At 35.9% G+C, this 19,998-nt stretch overlaps 1 protein-coding gene; it reads left to right on the top strand.

Annotated features, from left to right (window-relative positions):
* LOC141542405 (nonsense-mediated mRNA decay factor SMG5-like) overlaps positions 1-19,998 on the top strand; it is a 74,349-nt gene that overhangs the window by 20,882 nt on the left and 33,469 nt on the right.

Raw genomic sequence — 19,998 nt, 5'->3', positions numbered from 1 at the left:
CATTGGCTCCTTTTTGCCACCAAAAATCAAATATTAAATCTTTTCTTTGGAATTAAAGTTCTTCATAGCATGGTCCTTTTCAACCTTTCCAGTGTTCTCATACTTCAGGTTTCTCCATATGATCCATAATCCAGGAACTTTGAACTATTTGTAGTTTCTTGAACAAGATAATCTATCTCCTATCTTGCACTTTAGCATTGCCCTTGCCTCCCATGCTTGGAATGTTCTGCTTTCTCTCCTTGTTCTCTTTAGTTTTCCTTGACTTTCTTCAAGACTTGGCTCAAATTCTACCTTTTACAAGCCTTTTCTAATCTTTATCTTTCCACTCCCTTCACGTGCTGGATAATGCTTGCCTCAGATTGTCTTCCATCTATCTGGTAAATAGCTAATCTCATTGTCTCATAGCTGATCATTAAAAGTGTTTTTCTATTAAAATGTGAGTTACTTTAGGTCAGGGACTGTATTTTGCTTTTATGTCTCTTGTATTTAGCTCAATATCTGGCAAATAGTAAATATCAAATGCTTGGTGACTGATTAACACTCATATTATCTCTTATATGCTTATTTAAATGTGAGCTTGACAGTTATCCACTTGAAACTTATTCTGATATGTAGGATTGGTCCTGGGTTTTTTGTTTTGTTTTGTTTTGGTAAAATTATTTTTTCCCATTAGCAAAGAAACAATAAAAACAATACCCCCCCAAATCCTCCTTTTTTCCCTTCTACTCTCTCTTGCCATGAGTATAAAATTAAAAAAATAAAAACAAAAACAACAACAAAAAAAAAACTTCCATTACAAATATTTATAGTTAAGCAAAATAAATTTCCATAATGACCATGACTGGAATCTAGATCGAGATATGTGCCTTATTCTGTACTCTGAATCAGCTATCTATTGGGAAGTAGATTTTATTTTTCATCATTATTCCACTGGAATTTTGATTAGTCACTTCACTGATCATTCTAAGTCATGTAAAGCTGTTTTTCAATACATTATTGTCATTTTATAAATCATTCTGGTTCCATTCACTTTATCATCCATTAGTTCATGCAAGTATCTCCTGCTTTCTCTGAAATGATGTCCTTCATCAATTCTTAATAGCACAATAGTATTAGATCATACTTATAATTTGTTCAGCTATTCCCCAGTTGATGGACATCCCATCAAATGCTGGTGCAGTGGGGAAGACCTGAATTCAAATCCAACCTCAGACACTTACTAATTGTGTGATTCTTGGCAACTCAATTTTCTCAACTGTAAAATGAAGATAATAATGAAACTTACATGCCAGGTTGTGAGGACAAAAATAATATAATACTTTTTAAAGTGCTTAGCACAGTGCCTATCACATTAATGCTTTTTTATTTTCATCCTTCCTTTTCTTTTTTCTCATTTTGTGCCTTCTTCCCTCCCTCCTTAAAAAAGAGTTTTATGTATTTTTGTATTTCCATAATTCATAATCCTACTTTACTTTCTTCTTTTAAGATCTTAAAGACTTAATAAGACCATTCATTAAAGGTCATATCTTCCCGCCATATGATTATACTCATGTATAAGTTAATCTTGGTTACATTCTTTGCCCTCTAGAACATAGTACGCCTTTATAAAGATGGCTGCTAACTCATGTGATTTCAATTGTGACTCCTCAATACTTTTATTTATTTATTTTTTTTAACTATTTAAAGTTTGTCTTTTGGTCTGGAAGTTCTGGACTTTGGTTACAATATTTTTGGGAGTTTTCATTTTAGGAATTCTTTCTGGAAATGACTGGATTCTATTTTTGTTTTGATTTCTGATTCTCAGAGGTCAGTGCAGTTTTGTGATTTCTTGAAATATGTTGTCTATACTTTTTTATTCTTGTTCAGGGCAACAAACTATGATTTTTATAGTCTCTCTTCTCAATCAGTTTTCTAGATTATTTTACTACAAGATGCCTTTATGATTTTGTTTTAGTATTTCTTATTTTTTCATGGAGTCACTAGGTTCTATTTAGTGTATTTTAATTTTCAGGAAGTTTTTACTTAGGCAATGTTTTGTACCTTTTGTGTCATGTTGTTAATTCCCTTTCCAATTCTTTTCTCTATAGCACTCATGAGTTTATTTTTTTGGCCATTTTTTCCTCTAGCACTCTCATTTCATTTATAAAATCAATTTTAAAAATTATTCATCTCTTCTAGGAATTCTACTTGAAATTGTATGCAAATGGTTTTTCTTTGAGATTTTGCTTATAAATATTTTTGAGTAAGTATTTTTTCTTGGTTTGTCTCTTGAGCCTTTCTATTACTATAGTAACTTTTTGTTGTATGATTCGTTTTAGTTTATTTTCTCTTTAATTTGCTTTATGTTTGGACTTTAGGTTAAGGCTAGGCTCTGCAATTTTTGTAGAAAAGATTTTGACTTGGCCTACTTCCAATTTTCTGTATTATTGAGTGTTGCATAAATTTAAACTTGGGGATTATTCAGGCTGGGCACTAGAAAACTTTTTGGTACTTCCAAAGTTGTCTCTTCTAGGGCAGATTCATAGCTGTCTACTCTGGTCTGAGTTTTGTAAGTTCCTGACCTAGATTTGAGTTTGAACTAATTGAGGCTGTTCTTTGGCTCAGTTCCTATTAGCCAATTGGGAAGCTCTATGGTGACTATGGTTTTTCCTTTTGGGAAGCCCTTTGGGGCTTTCTGCTTTAGTTTTCCTTCTGAAGCCTTCTGATTGAACTAGAAACTAGATGGATCTGACTCCAATTTTAGTTGTTGAACCAGACAGCTTGCCTCTGAACTTGTTTCTTGCTTAATACATAAGGGAGGGTTTTCATTCTCTTCTCACCCTGGAATACCATATCTTGGCACAGGTCCTCTCCTTTTTCTCCCCTGAATCACTGATTCTGAACTGGGTAATGAATAATAAATTGCCAGTTTCTTGTATCTTACATAGGTTTAGGTCTCTGTTTTCTAGATCTAAGACCCCTTCTTCGACCAGTATATAGTCTTTCCCTGGCCTGAAATATTCCTCCTGAAGCATATGACCTCTGTATTCACAGGTGTCTTTGTCTCCCTGTGCTGTTCTAGGCTAGAAAAAAAATGGCACTGATTGTTTAGGATTTCTCAATCATTTCACATTGCCTAAAGTGTACCCTCTTTCCCTAATCCTCTTTCTGTACTTTCCCAGAAAGCCACTCTTTATAGCAACACATTTTTAAGTGAATGGGGTCTGGGTTCCTCCTATCATTCAATTAATCAAAAAACCAATATGACCAATGTTCCACACTTGTAGAACTTCCACCAATGCAAAGATATGTGTAGGGATGCATTCTCATATTTTTTATTTGGAGCCAAGTTTGTTCCTTCTAATTTACAATATGCAGTTATTTTCATTTACATAATTGTAGATGTTGTTTTCCTGATTCTGCTTTAAAAACTGCATCAGTTCATGTTATGTCTTAGCTTTGAACAAGCTTTTACACATTTCACTTTGGCTCTGTTCTGTACTATCCAAATATTTCCTTCTGGTCCGTCTCTTCTGACAGGTCGGTCCAGGGTTTGACCTCTTTCACCTGAGTTCAGTATCTTCTCCATTGCAGAAACTATCCTTTCCACTCTTCTAGATTATTACTCCATTCACAAATGCAGATCATAATTTCTAATCTTTTTTAAAATCTCTTGAATTTATAGGGTGGCTGCCAAAGGCTCTAGAAATTTTCTTGGAAGAGTTGCTTGCTAATTCATCTTCATGGAGAAGTGTATTCCTTCTTCCTTATCCACTTCCCACCTTGTTCTACCATGATAAGTTTCATGATAATTTGGACAGTTGAAGGAAGAAAGAAACAGAGAACAGAGAGAATGGAGAATGTTTTTTTAAAATCCATTGAATCAGTAGCTCTTTCTTTTCAGTAATAATAAGGGGATTGTGTTGTCATCTCAGTCACAAAATTTCTGTGACTTCATAAGGTTTTTAGGCTTATTCTAGCAAACACGTCTTGAGATGACCTATTATGAGCTCATTTCCAAATATGTTCCAACAAACATACTCCCTGCTACAGAGGCAATGAAAAATGATAGAAAAATATAAATATTTAATTTTTTGAGATTTTAAAATAATTATCTATAAGTTAAATATTAAGTTATTTCAACTTAAAGATTTAAAACAAAAGATTAAAGGTTTCCAAACCTTTAATTTAATTTAATTAAGTTAATTAATTAAAAGCTCACTTCCAAACTAGGTTTTAAAATTCATTTTTTAATTCATTAGTTCTGTTCAACTCTTCATGACCACATATGGAATTTTTTTTTGATAAAGATACTGAAGTGTTTTGCCATTTCCTTCTCCAGTTCATTTTATCAAATTGAGGCAAACAGGGTTAAGTGACTTGCCTAAGGTCATACAGGAGTATTTAAGATCATACAGGTGAGGTCATACGGGTAGTAAGTATTTGAGGCCATATTTGAATTTAGGTTCTCCTTACCCAGGGCCTGTACTTTTTTCTTCTGTGCTACAATGTCCAGCTCTCTGGAGGGTCCCAGGATCTTTAGGTGGAGAAGTGAAGGACGCAGGAGAGCTACCACATGACTGGTCAAAGATGGAGTCTGGAGCCTGAAGTCTTCTACGTGTCTGAGACTCCCTTAAACACCTCAATAAGATTACATCACCATCACATTAAGTAGGGAACCATTATCTCACCCTGAATAGGTGCTTAGCTGTAAGTACCATGCTGTCCTTGATTCAAGTACACTTTTTCAGAGTCCTGGCCTTCTACACTGTACCACCTAGATGCTCCATTTAAAACATTTTTAAATACTGTAATTGCCCCCAAAATGATGTTAACCAGCTAAAGAACTGGGTGAAGATGGTACACCACTGTTCTGAGCTGGTACCACCTTGGAGAATTTTTGCATCAATCTTGATTCAGGGCCCAGCTCTTCAGCCTAACCCCCATGTCTTAGGATTAAAGGGACACACACCTGTATCAGAGAGAAGTACTACAATGAGAGATCCTGGAGAAGCTTTTCCAATATGAAGAAACAGCAATAATGTTCTGAGTAATAGTGCTGGTGAGAGTAATACCATTGCTGAGGAGATCCCAGGAAATGATCTAATTGACTAGCAGGCCCAGCAAGAGGAGCTAGAAAAAAAGTGGAAGAAACTCATTCCTTTGGAGGGTCTCTGCCTAGTGTTCTTACCCATGCTTCCAGACTTGGATATCCTTTTACAAAACTTCAGTCTCCTATATTGCCCATTCCTTTATATGAACTTTCCATTATATCTTTTATACCTTTTCTTTCATTTCCATCTCTTACACATTAATGCTCATTCCCTGTCATTTCTGAAGTAGCCAGATGGTAGGTACATTGTCTAGAGTCAAAAAGAGCTGGAATCAAAAAGACTTGAGTTCAACCCGAAACCAGACTCTAGGAATGATAAGTCATTTAATTTCTATTTGCCTCAATTTCCTTATCTGGAAAATGACAATATTACCTACCTCCTAGCATTGGTATGGTTTTGGTTCAAATGAGATGATTATAACACCCTTTGTACAGTGGCACATAGTAAGCATTATAAAAATGTTAATTTTCTATGATCACATAACTTGAGTTGGGATCAGGGTGGTGGTGAATATCTTGACCAATTTTTTGTCCCCTTCTTTCCTATGGAGCATTTATTGATCTTATTGGTAACTTAGAGAATTTAAAGCTATAAATCAAGAAAGAAATGATTTAATGCTGGCATTGAACATTTCATAGAAACAATGACTCTCAGAGGCTTAAAAAAATCATCTAAGCTAGCCTATTCTTGAATACATGTTCTCTTTTCAATGTCCCTGACAAGTGCTCATTCAACCTGCTTGAAGATCTCACTTTCCCTTCCAAGAACCTCTTCTACTTTTAGACGTTTCTTATTATGAATAAAGTGCCTTAGATGAGTCAAAAAATCTGTCTCTGTTACATTAAAACATTTTGATTCATTGACACAGCAACCACAAGATAATGCAATGACCAATTCAGATGGATGTGGTTTTTTTCAACAATGAGATGATTCAGACCGGTTTCAATGGTCTTGTGATGGAGAGTGCCATCTGTACCCAGAGAGAGAACTGTGGGAACTAAGTGTGGATCACAACATAGCTATTTCACTTTCTGTTGTTGTTTGCTTGCATTTTGTTTTCTTTTCTCATTTCTTTCCTTTTTGCTCTGATTTTTATTGTGCCACATGATAATTGTGGAAATATGTATAGAAGAATTGCACATGTTTAGCATACAGGGAAGAGGATGGGGGAAGGCATGGACAAAATTGAAATGCAAGGCTTTTAAGGGTGGATGTTGAAAATTATGTATATATTTTGAAAACAAAAAAATTCTTTAAAAAATTGGTTCTAGTTCTGTTATGAGAACTATAATACAATTCCAAATGGAATAATTAACCCCACTTTGAAAGGGAAATTCTTAGGAGAACAATATTTTCATGGATTTAGAGACTATCTAATCTGACACCCTCATTTTAAAGATGAGCAAATAAAACCCAGAAAGGTTAAGTAATTTCTTAAGCTCACATGGATAACAAGTAGCAGAGCTAGGATATGACCCCCAAACCAATTCTCTTTCCAATGCATTCTCCTTCAAAAAATCAGACAACCCATGACCAAGTTCCTTTTTTATAGCGTAAGTATTCTTAGTTCCTTCACAAGTCCTCATATGAATTCCTTTCCATTCCTTCTCCTTTTCTGGACTAGATTTAATTGCTCAAAGTAAGGCTCAGACAGTTCACAGTGTTCCAGATATAGTTTTGGGAATAGAATGGCAGCTCCCCTTGCCTTCCTTGTTCTGTACACTATGCTTATTGTTCCTGGAAGTATTTATTGGCAATTCCCTTCTCTTGTGAAAATTACTACAGCAATTTCTTCCAAAGAATAGAATATCTCAAATTGTCAAATACATGATAAACTATAAGAGTTAATTGTGTAGTTTATCTTTAAAAATTCATCCTATATAAGCATTCCTGTAAGGTTTAATAAAATTGCTTAAAGAGTCAGTGACTAAAATCAGGTGTTGTATATGCAATTTATGTTTTTTAGTAGATTTAAATAGAACTGATTAGATATATTAATTCATTTGTAACTGGGTGGCCCTGATTTTATATATGTGATTCATAACTTTCTCTCCACTCCCTTGGTGTTTAATGTCAAAGGAAAAAGGTGGGTAAAGTCCATGAATAATAATTTATTTCTCTCATCATTTCTCTGGTTGGTAATACAATAACTAGTCTGCTCTAGCACACAATTTTTCAATTGCTTCCTTGAAGAAATAGTAACATTTATCAAATGAACTGGCTTAGGAATTTTGCTCCCAAAGAAATGATAAAATATTAGTTTTGAAGGAGATTTTAATAGTCACAGAAGCATAGATTTAGGGCCAGAAATATATAGAAGTCATTTAGTTCAACCTCATTTTATAAATGAGCAATGTAAGACCTAGGAATTAAGGGATTTTCCCAAGTTCAAATAAGTAGGAAGGAAATGTCAGAGACAAGATTAAAATATATATCCTCTCTATTTATGTCCAGAAGTATTTTCAATGAACTATTCTGCTTACTTGAATTAATGAATGACAAACTAATATGAAGTATTAATGATGTGCTAAAAACTGCTAACAAATAGAAATGTAAGAAAATACCTGTCAAATAAATAATATATATCCTAATCCCTATAAACAACACAGCAGTAGGGCAGAAGTAATAATCTGAAAAAAATCAGCAGTGTGGAGGACAAGATCCTTTTGAAATTTTACTTGAAATTGAAGGGCAAGTATATAGAATAGATAAGAGGAATTCTTTTTTTTTTTTTTTTTTTTTTTTGCATAGTCCTATAAGAGTATCTATAGATCTCCTGAGAAATCACTTCCCTAATGACATACTTTGCAACTTTTTCCTTATCCCATGTATTATTTTGGCCCTTCTTTGTTTTTCATATCTTACAAAGTTTTGTATTGGTAGCTGACTCCTTAATATATTTCTCAGGTATGGATGGGATAAGCAGAAAATACTAAATGATATTCCATTAAATTTAAAAACATCAAAGGCTCCTTTCTTCATATATTCATCATGTTTTTTTTGTTCCACAAATCCTTTTCAACACCAAAAAAGTGTGTTTCAAACCTCCAGAGAAATTTCATTTATTATTAATAATCTAATATATATGATAATTTCTGGTAAAAAAAAAGTTCCAAACTAAAATTTACATAATATAATGTTTATAATTATATGTGACATATAATATAATATGTAATAGAATGTAACCACAATATGTATTATAATAAATTACATATAAAGCATAAAATTATATTCTAACTATATTTGACTCATAAAATTAGAAGTATTTTATGAGACACAGTTTAAAAGTTAAAAGAAACCCAGGAAGATTTCATATGCTTATTATCTACAAGACTTCATATTAAATATCTTTTTTTTTGCAATTTTTGTTGAATTCAAATATATAATGACAAATGTTGGAAGGGATATGGGAAAACTGAGTCACTAATTCATTGTTGGTGGAATTGTGAATGGATCCAGCCAGTCTGGAGAGCATTTTGGAACTAGGCTCAAAAAGTTATCAAACTGTGCATACCCTTTGATACAGAAGTGTTTCTAGAGGGCTTTTATCCCAAAGAGATCATGTGCTAAAATGAAATAAATTACAACTTGGAAGATGGTTAACAAAACAAAACAATGATACATACATATATAATGTACACTCCTAATTTTGATGTTGGACATTTAATTTTAACAATGGTTCACGATATTTAGCTAGTCACCAGATTAAGATATACTTCAATCTGCTTATGCATCATGTTTATTTCTGTGTTTTGATTTAAAAAAATAATAGCGTGAAAATGCTTGCTCATACAGTTTGTAGTAGGAAATGGTAGAATTTTTAAAAACTCTTGTTAGGTAAATATTCTCTTTATCTTTGGTCAACTAGTCAACAAAAGGGAATAGCTAATTATGATATAAAATATTTACTTTTCTAAAGGCTAATGATATCTTCCATGTTAAATAATAAATGTATTTAAAGTTAAGTTGCATACATTGTTTTAAAAAATAATGTTTACATATGTGTGTGTGTGTTTATAAATAAATCAACCTTTATGTATATGTTTATATATGAACCAACCTTTTCTACCACTGGCACACCATTTATACCCTCATAGAAACTCCATTGAATAACTGACCAGTGCTGTCAAACAGTTCATTAGAAAATCTGTGATATTAAAGAATAGTAACACAAGCAGAGAATAGATTTAAATCAGGAAGTAACCTTTACTTCAAATGAGGGGCAATATAAGATTTGTTTCTATAGAACAACTGGGGTGCCCCATGATAGTTTCAAGGTACTTTTATAGGTGGCTCTATGGCCTATGATCATAGTTTTCAAGAAGCCTAATATGTGTTCTACAAGAATGCAAAAATCCATAATATCTTGTTCATGCCATTTTATAGCTAATGACATAATTACAAGGCACAGAAGACTAGGGATAACTAGTGAAGTGTTCAGACTGCAAATGAAGGCACTCATAACTGTCCTGTGGGAATTGGTTTATATTTGAATGTTGAACTTTTGAGGAATTTTGGAAGCAATTTGATAACAGGTTGAAAAACTACTTACTCAGAAGCAGTCAATTTGATGTAATCATTGCAGTGGCACCAGAATTATTGTGCATCTGAGCAGGATGATTTTTAGTCACTATAGAAACAAAGCTGTTTGAAACATTTAGATTTTACGGAGGAAAAATATATCACTGGACAGTTATTCATTGCTTATGGTTTCATTAAAGGATTTTTTTTAACAGAGACTTTGCAGAACAATTCAACAAATAAATGGGAACCACTTATTTGTACCATCTATCCAACTTGGGTGACCAATGTTTTCATGAATTTTGTATGTACAGTGAGTGGAATGGACAAAAGATTGTTTCCTACCTTGGTTCTGGGTCAAGGGGCCTCGGGCTTATAGAAAAATATTTGCTCAACAAAATTAAAGGAAGTGTTTTGCTCTACAAAGTGCTTGCTCAACCATGTTCAGAGAAGTATTTTTTCTATAGAATGTTTGCCTAACAATCTGTTAACCCTGACCTATTCCATTATTCTATGGCAACATCTGCCATTGTGTATTCTCCTTGCATCCTGTAAGCTCCCCCTATTTCCCTTTGTAAGCAGGAAGTCGAGTCAATGTTTAATGTCAAGTGTAACCACAAGGCTGAACAAGAATCCTTATAAGGCTGTCTCTACTTCTGTTAGGGATGGAACTCTATTAAGAGGTCCATCCAGGCCAGTAATAAATGTTTTCAAATTACGAACACCTTGGCTGTCCTGAATTTTGTTGCCTGGGCTATTTCATTTGGAGGTTCCACCGAGATAGACTGGCCTGGCTGACGGCCAGTCCCTCTCCTTGGAGGGTGAAGGAGACTACAGATCCTAGGGGGTGGCCACCAAGAGTAATTTCTTTTTGCCGACCAGGAGAGTGAGACCCAAATTTTTGAATTTGATTCAAAATTGGCATAGAACATTCTATAAAAGCCAGTTCTGGTTGATAAGATTTTGTGGGGCCCCTGCAGCTGCCTGTCTGGTCTGATGAGTGAGTACTCCTGTATCTGTAGCAAGTAGCTAAGCTGGACATGGCACTAACACTCTTGCTGACCTCCACAGGATGCTGTGTGATGGTCCTGGGTGTCTGACACATCTGGTCTGATCTGATTCTGAGTGCCTTTTTGGGGACACTCTTCTAATTATATGTGTTCTGTGTGATTTGTCTGTCTGTCTTGTTGGTTGAAGAGCTCTGTTAAAGTTTTGAGATAAAAATTGCCTGTAATTTCTTAATTTCTAACTTTTAACCTGTAACCTGTTGCACTAATTCATAAGCAAAAAACAAACAAACAAACAACAAAAAAAATGGCCCGAAAAGTTTTTCCCTGAAAAATCAGGGGACTGTCAAAGTTTTCAAAATCTGCTAATAAAATTAAAAGAAAAGGATAATAAAAACCTTCCTGATTCAGCAGATAAGGCCTCTGTTGGACAAATGCCCTTACTAACAACCTCCATGGGACACTGCAAGACAGTCTTGACTGTTTCTCTGTGGCGGTACATCACTGCCTTATCTTGTGTTTGTGTCTTGTTAGTCTGTGTTTTCTCTGCTCTCATGGGTCAAGGAGCTTCTCAGACCTTATCCCCGACTCCTCTCAGGTAGATTCTTGCAAATTTTAAACAATTTCATGCCATAACACAAAGGTATAGTTTAAAGGTCAGTTCTGGTCAACTACAGACACTTTGCCATCTGGAATAGCCCACCTTTGCAGTGGGATGGCCCCCTGAGGGGACATTCAACTTGTCAGTCAGATACCATGTAATGCATATTATCTTTGGGAAACTGGGTCATCCTGGTCAAATCCCATATATATTGGCTTGGTTGGAGTTCAAACCCCCTTCTAGCAAAGTTCAGAGACATGTTCTGGACTGTCCTAGTTATCAGGGATTCCCTGGGGGGGGGGGGGTAGTTTTTGAAGAACACTACAAAATCTGAAAGCCCAGGTGGTATGGATATCCAAGCCCCACAAAACACTCTGTACCCAATCTTGCCTCCCCCTTCAGAAGCCCTAGACCCAGTGGACCCTCTTTCTCTGTCCCCTCTTGATTCTTCCCCTCTGGCCACTGTCTCTGCTCCCTCCCCCCCTTATACACCAGCCATAGTCTCCTCTTCTGCCTCTGTGTTATTGCCCTCCCTGCACTAGGGGAGGCTCCACAGATGGAGCACTGGAAGCCACGGATTCTACCTCTGATCATTCCTCCACCCATTCCGCTCCCCCTGAAGGTCCATCCCACACCTTACTTTTTCCCTTGCTACAGATTCCTCCCAGTGGGGAACGGACCAGCCCCTTTATGCTGCTATATGTTCCCTTCTCCACTGCTGATATATATATATATATAATTGGAAGCAGCAAAACCCTCCCTTTTCTGAGAAACTGCTATTCCTCATTTTCTTATTGGAAACTGTCTTTTATACCCATCAGCCCACATGGGAGGATTGCCAGAAACTCCTCCTGTTCTCTTCACAACTAAAGAGAGGGAAAGAATTCTGGGGGAGGCTCAAAAAAGGGTTCTTGACCCAGATGGTCACTCCATGACAGATTTAGGGCATCACTTGTGTTTCCTGCCCAAACCCCATCCTGACTGGGACCCCCAACACTGACGATGGTAAGAAGGCTCTTGACAGGTGTCTCCAGCTTCTATTAGATAGGCTGTGGGCAGCAGCTAGGAAACCAACCAACATGTCTAAAGTTAGTGAAATTAGGCAAGTTAAGGATGAGTCCCCTGCAGGATATCTAGAAGGGCTCATGTAAGCCTACAGAATCTACACCCCTATTGATCCAGAGGATCCCAACAATCTGTGGGTGATTGTTATCAATTTCATGTCCAACTTGGCTCCTGATATCTGTAAGTGTGATGACCACGTTAGCACCTTAGATACCTTAGAATCAGCTGGAGTCAGGATAAGCAAAAGTCCTTGTTCTTTAGCGGTAGAAATGAAGGGAATGAACACAGGATCTCTGCAATCTTCTTTTTCCTCTTCTAGCACCAAAATGATTCTGGCTTGTCTTACTCCACCCCCTAATCCTTCCCACAATTTTCTGTATACACCAAAAGATGTAGCCAGCACAGAATAGTGGAAAGGGCCATTTTCCAAGCATATGCTAATAGAGTATTGTCTAATTGGTAATTAGCCTTTAGTGGTCTGTTGTCCCACCTCAGTGTATCAACTCAGAGTTTCAGCCTTTTACAATGCTCCTCATTGAATTTCAATGGGCTGTTCCTGAGGTATGGGCTGAGTCAAATGCCTTTGGTTTTGCAACTCATCAAACCCCAGTAGTAGTACAACTACTGGCCACTGCAACCCCAGTTCGAGTTGCCCAGTACCCTTTGGAGCAACCGACTTTGAGGGGAATAAAACCCCACATTGATCGACTACTCGAGGCCAGAGTGCTTCAGCCATGCCAGAGCCCCTGGAATACCCCCTTAATGCCAGTACACAAGCCTGGGTCTGGGGACCTGCAACTGGTGCAGGGCCTTCAGGAGGTCAACTTCTGGGTTGAGATTGTGCACCCCATGGTCCCGAACCCTTATACCAGTGGTCCTCAAACTTTTTAAATAGAGGGCCAGTTCATTGTCCCTCAGACTGTTGGAGGTCCGGACTATAATAAAAACAAAAACTATGAACAAATTCCTATGCACACTGCATATATCTTATTTTGAAGTGAAAAAACAGACCAGGAACAAATATTTAAAATGAAGTAAAGTTAAATGAACAAACTTACCAATATTTCAATGGGAACTATGGGCCTACTTTTGGCTAATGAGATGGTCAGTGTCTGGTTCCATATTTGTTACTGCTAGTTGTAACAAGTGATGCAAGTGTACATCTGTTAGTCTTGATCTGGTTGGAGATTTCAAATATTTCATTCTAGAAAAAGTCTGTTCACAGACATAAGTGCTGCCAAAGATGGTTGCAATTTTGAGTTCATGGTTCCTGAGATGAGGATATGTCTCAGAGGGGAGAGATGCATAGAAATTATGAAGGCTGCTTGACTTGAATGCATCTTTCAGAGAGTCACAATTCTGCAGTTCAGCCAGTTCCATTTGGTAAATTGTATCCACATTTTCAATGTCAATAGAAAATGGGTTAAGGAAAAGCTGTATGTCTTGTTCATGGAGATGGAGCTCTTTAAATCTAAATTGGAACTCCTTTTGCAATTTTTCCAATGAATCCACACATGTTTTCAGCGGTTTTTCTGCTAACAGATTTTGAATTGTGGGGAGAGGGCAGAAGTTTTCCTCTTTCACTTGTTTGATGAGGAGGCCTAGTTTTACTTCAAATGCTTTGACATGTGATTGCATATCACAGATGAGCTTCCCCATTCCTTGAAGTTGCACATTGAAATTGTTGAGTAGCTCTGTTACATCTCTCATAAAGGCAAGGTGCCATTTCCATTCTACATCATTGACCTCTGGTACTTCTTTGTTTTTTGAAAGCAGAATCTGTGGAAGTAAATCATAGAAACATTTCAAAACTCTCCCTCGACTCAACCAATGGACTTCTGTGTAATATAGAACATCTTCATACTCAACATTTAGCTCAGACAGAAATTCCTGAAATTGTCTGTGGTTTATTGCATTAGCTCTAATGAAGTTAACACAAGATACTACAATTTTCATAACAGAGTCCCACTGCAGTGATTTACTACACAGCACTTGTTGGTGGATGAGGCAGTGTATGGCTACTGGATGAGAATGGTTATGTTTGTCCATCTCTTGGTTAACGTGAGCAATTACTCCTTTCTTAGCCCCCCCAATGCTAGAGGGCACCATCAGTTGTCATGCTGGCTAGTTTAGCCCAGTTCAGATCCAAACCAGTCATAGTTTGGCAAACCTTTTCATAGATATCCTCTCCTGTAGTTGTCCCTTTGATGCTTTGCAGTGCAGCAAGGTCTTCTATGACTTCAAAATAATCATTTGTCCCACGAGTAAAAATTAGAAGTTGTGCAGAATCATGAACATCATTGCTTTTGTCGAGTGCCAAGGAAAAATATGAATTTTTTGTGTGGAATTTTACAAATACTGATGCAGATTGTCTCCCATTTCTTCAATCCTCCGTGTTATTGTAGGTCCTGAAAGACTCACTGTACTAAATAAATCGGCCTTCTCTGGACACATCTCTTTGGCAACAGAAAGAAGGCATTCTTTAGGGGGCAGCTAGGTGGTGCAGTGGATAGCGCACAAGCCCTGAATTCAGGAGGACCTGAATTCAAATCTGATCTCAGACACTTAATACTTCCTAGCTGTGTGACCCTGGGCAAGTCACTTAACCCCAGCCTCAAGGAAAAAAAAAAAAGGCATTCTTTAACAAATTCTCCCCCCATGAATGGTCTGCCAGTGTGTGCTATTAGCTTGGCAAATTGAAAACTTGCTCGCAGTGAGGAAATATTTAGGTGCTTCTGCTTCACAAAAATATTTTGCTGACTTGTCAGTGTATTTTTCAGTTTTAATATTTTATCTCTTTTCTTTATGTTGAGTTTCATAGTGTCAATGCAAATTATATTCTTTGAACACAGACACTATATTTTGGCATATCAGACATACAGCTCTTTCCTTGTACTGCATGAAAAAGTAATCATAAGTCCACTGTTCTTTGAATATCCTACACTCCAAGTCAATTTTTCTTTTTTTGACATCATTATTTCTTTTTTTTTTTTTTTTTTGAATCTCTTCAAACCCTTTTTTTTTAAAATTTTTATTTTATTTTATAATTATAACATTTTTTGACAGTACATATGCATGGGTAATTTTTTACAACATTATCCCTTGCACTTACTTCTATTCAGATTTTTTCCCTTCCTCCCCCAACCCCCTCCCCCAGATGGCAAGCAGTCTTATATATGTTAAATATATTACAGTATATTCTAGATACAATATATGTGTGTAGAACCGAATTTTTTGTTGCACAGGAAGAATTGGATTCAGAAGGTAAAAATAACAGTTTACATTCATTTCCCAGTGTTCCTTTTCTGGATGTAGCTGGTTCTGTCCATCATTAATCAATTGGAATTGGATTAGCTCTTCTCTGTTGAAGAAATCCACTTCCATCAGCATACATCCTCATACAATATCATTGTTGAAGTGTATAATGATCTTCTGGTTCTTCTCGTTTCACTCAGCATCAGTTGATGTAAGTCTCTCCAAGCCTCTCTGTATTTCTCCTGTTGGTCATTTCTTATAGAACAATAATATTCCATAACATTCATATACCATAGTTTACCCAACCATTCTCCAATTGATGGACATCCATTCATCTTCCAGCTTCTAGCCACTATGAAAAGGGCTGCCACAAACATTTTGGCACATACAGGTCCCTTTCCCTTCTTTAGTAGTTCCTTGGGATATAAGCCCAGTAGTAGTATGGCTGGGTCAAAGGGTATGCACATTTTGATAACTTTTTGGGCATAATTCCAGATTGCTCTCCAGAATGGTTGGATTCTTTCACAACTCCACCAACAATGCATCAGTGTCCCAGTTTTCCCACAGCCCCTCCAACATTCATCGTTATTTGTTCCTGTCATCTTAGCCAATCTGACAGGTGTGTAATGGTATCTCAGAGTTGTCTTAATTTGCATTTCTCTGATCAATAGTGATTTGGAACACTCTTTCATATGAGTGGAAATAGTTTTAATTTCATCATCTGAAAATTGTCTGTTCATATCCTTTGACCATTTATCAACTGGAGAATGGCTTGATTTCTTATAAATTAAAGTCAATTCTCTGTATATTTTGGAGATGAGGCCTTTATCAGAACCTTTAACTGTAAAATTTTTTTCCCAATTTGTTACTTCCCTTCTAATCTTGTTTGCATTTGTTTTGTTTGTGCAGAAACTTTTTAATTTGGTGTAATCAAAATGTTCTATTTTGTGATCAATAATGGTCTCTAGTTCTCCCTTGGACACAAACTCCTTCCTCCTCCACAAGTCTGAGAGGTAAACCATCCCATGTTCCTCCAATTTATTTATGATTTCGTTCTTTATGCCTAAATCTTGGACCCATTTTGATCTAATCTTAGTATGTGGTGTTAAATGTGGGTCCCTGCCTAGCTTCTGCCATACTAATTTCCAGTTTTCCCAGCAGTTTTTGTCAAATAATGAATTCTTATCCCAAAATTTGGGATCTTTGGGTTTGTCAAAGATTAGATTGCTATTTTTATTCACTATCTTGCCCTGTGAACCTAACCTATGCCACTGATCAACTAGTCTATTTCTTAGCCAATACCAAATGGTTTTGGTGACTGTTGCTTTATAATATAGCTTTAAATCAGGTACACTTAGATCACCTTCCTCTGACTTTTTTTTCATTAGTTCCCTTGCAATTCTCGACCTTTTATTCTTCCATATGAATTTTGTTGTTATTTTTTCTAGGTCATTAAAATAGTTTCTTGGGAGTCTGATTGGTATAGCACTAAATAAATAGATTAGTTTGGGGAGTATTGTCATCTTTATTATATTCGCTCGGCCTATCCAAGAACACTGAATGTCTTTCCAATTATTTAAATCTGACTTTATTTTTGTGGCAAGTGTTTTGTAATTTTGCTCATATAATTCCTGACTCTCCTTTGGTAGATATATTCCCAAATATTTTATACTATCGACTGTTATTTTGAATGGAATTTCTCTTTGTATCTCTTGCTGTTGGATTGTGTTGGTAATGTATAAAAATCCTGAAGATTTATGTGGATTTATTTTGTATCCTGCGACTTTGCTAAAATTCTGAATTATTTCGAATAGCTTTTTAGCAGAGTCTTTGGGGTTCTCTAAGTATACCATCATGTCATCTGCGAAAAGTGACAATTTGATTTCTTCATTTCCTACTCTAATTCCTTGAATCTCTTTCTTGGCTCTTATTGCCGAGGCTAGAGTTTCTAGTACTATATTGAATAATAATGGTGATAGTGGGCAACCTTGTTTCACTCCTGATCTTACAGGGGAATGTTCTAGTTTATCGCCATTACATATGATGTTTACTGAAGGTTTTAAATATATGCTCCTTATTATTTTAAGGAATAGTCCATTTATTCCTATACTCTCAAGCGTTTTTAGTAGGAATGGATGTTGGATTTTATCAAATGCTTTTTCTGCATCTATAGATCATATGGTTTTTATTAATTTGATTATTAATATGGTCAATTATACTAATAGTTTTCCTAATATTAAACCAACCCTGCATACCTGGTATAAATCCCACTTGGTCATAGTGTATTATCCTGGGGATGATTTTCTGAAGTCTATTTGCTAATATCTTATTTAAGATTTTAGCATCAATATTCATTAAGGATATTGGTCTATAGTTTTCTTTCTCAGTTTTCGATCTACCTGGTTTAGGTATCAGTACCATGTCTGTGTCATAGAAGGAATTTGGTAGGACTCCTTCAATCCCTATTTTTTCAAATAGTTTACATAGCATTGGAGTTAGTTGTTCTTTAAATGTTTGGTAGAATTCACCTGTAAATCCATCTGGTCCTGGGGACTTTTTCTTAGGAAGTTGGTTAATAGCTTGGTCTATTTCTTTTTCTGAGATGGGACTATTTAGACTACTTACTTCTTCCTCTGTTAATCTATCTGGGCAAGCTATATTTTTGAAGGTATTCTTCCATTTCATTTAAGTTATCGAATTTATCGGCATAAAGTTGAGCAAAGTAGCTCCTAACTATTGTTCTAATTTCCTCTTCATTAGTGGTGAGTTCACCCTTTTCATTTTCAAGACTATCAATTTGCCTTTTCTCTTTCCTTTTTTTAATCAGGTTTACTAAGGGTTTGTCTATTTTGTTGGTTTTTTCATAAAACCAACTCTTAGTTTTATTAATTAATTCAATAGTTTTTTTACTTTCAATTTTATTAATCTCACCTTTTATTTTTTGAATTTCAAGTTTTGTGTTTGTCTGGGGGTTTTTAATTTGTTCCTTTTCTAGCAATTTTAGTTGTAAGCCCAATTTGTTGGCCCTCTCTTTCTCTATTTTATGCAAGTAAGCCTGTAGAGATATAAAACTTCCCCTTATTACTGCTTTGGCTGTATCCCACACATTTTGGTATGATGTCTCATTATTGTCATTTTCTTGGGTGAAGTTATTAATTATGTCTATGATTTGCTGTTTTACCCAATAATTCTTTAGTATAAGATTATTTAGTTTCCAATTATTTTTTGGTCTATTTTCCCCTAGCTTTTTATTAAATGTTATTTTGATTGCATTATGGTCTGAAAAGGATGCATTTACTGTTTCTGCCTTACTGCATTTGATTTTGAGGTTTTTATGCCCTAGTATATGATCAATTTTTGTATAGGTTCCATGAACTGCTGAGAAGAAAGTATATTCCTTTCTGTCTCCATTTAGCTTTCGCCAAAGATCTATCATATCAAACTTTTCTAGTATTCTATTTACCTCTTTGACTTCTTTCTTATTTATTTTGTGGTTTGATTTATCTAATTCTGAGAGTGCAAGGTTGAGATCTCCCGCTATTATAGTTTTGCTATCTATTTCCTCTTGCAGCTCTCTTAATTTCTCTTTTAAGAATTTAGATGCTGCACCACTTGGTGCATATATGTTTAATATTTATACTGCTTAATTATTGATGCTGCCCTTTAGCAGGATATAATGCCCTTCCTTATCTCTTTTAATTAGATCAATTTTTGGTTTTGCTTGATCTGAGATGAGGATGGCTACTCCTGCTTTTTTGGTTTTGCCTAAAGCATAATAGATTCGGCTCCACCCTTTTACTTTTAGTTTGAATGTCTCACCCTGTTTCAGGTGTGTTTCCTGTAAACAACATATAGTAGGATTCTGACTTTTAATCCAGTCTGCTAACTGCTTCCTCTTTATGAGGCAGTTTGCCCCATTCACATTTATGGTTAGAAGGACTAATTCTATATTGCTTGCCATCCTATTAACCCCTGCTTATGCTTTTCCCCTTTCCTTCCCTTTTACCCTCCTATCCAGTATTAAACTGGTGAACACCACTTGCTTTTCACAGCCCTCCCTTTTTAGGATCCCTCCCCCACCTTAAAGATCCTCCCCTTATTTTACCCCTTTTCCTCGAAATTACTGTATTCCCTGCCCCTTAGCTTACTCCTTCCCTTTCACTTTTCAATGAAGTGGAAGAAGTTTCACCATAAATCGAATATGTCTATTGATACACGCTATGTTCATCTCCCTCCTTTCTTTCTCTCAGATATAATAGGTTACCTTTGCCTCTTCATGAGATATAGTACCACCACTTTACACTTTTTTACGATATAATCTCCTTTCCACCTCTAGTTTCTAAGACAAATTGTACATATGTTCTTTACATATTTTTTTGACAGAAGTATAGTTCTCAAGATTTCTTTTTACCTTTTTAGAAATCTCTTGAGTTCTGTATTTGAAGATCAAACCTTT

Source organism: Sminthopsis crassicaudata, chromosome 1, assembly GCF_048593235.1.
Source record: "Sminthopsis crassicaudata isolate SCR6 chromosome 1, ASM4859323v1, whole genome shotgun sequence".
NCBI classification, from domain to species: Eukaryota; Metazoa; Chordata; class Mammalia; order Dasyuromorphia; family Dasyuridae; genus Sminthopsis; species Sminthopsis crassicaudata.
Note: the sequence above shows the minus strand (reverse complement) of the source record. Positions and strands in the feature narration are given on the sequence as shown.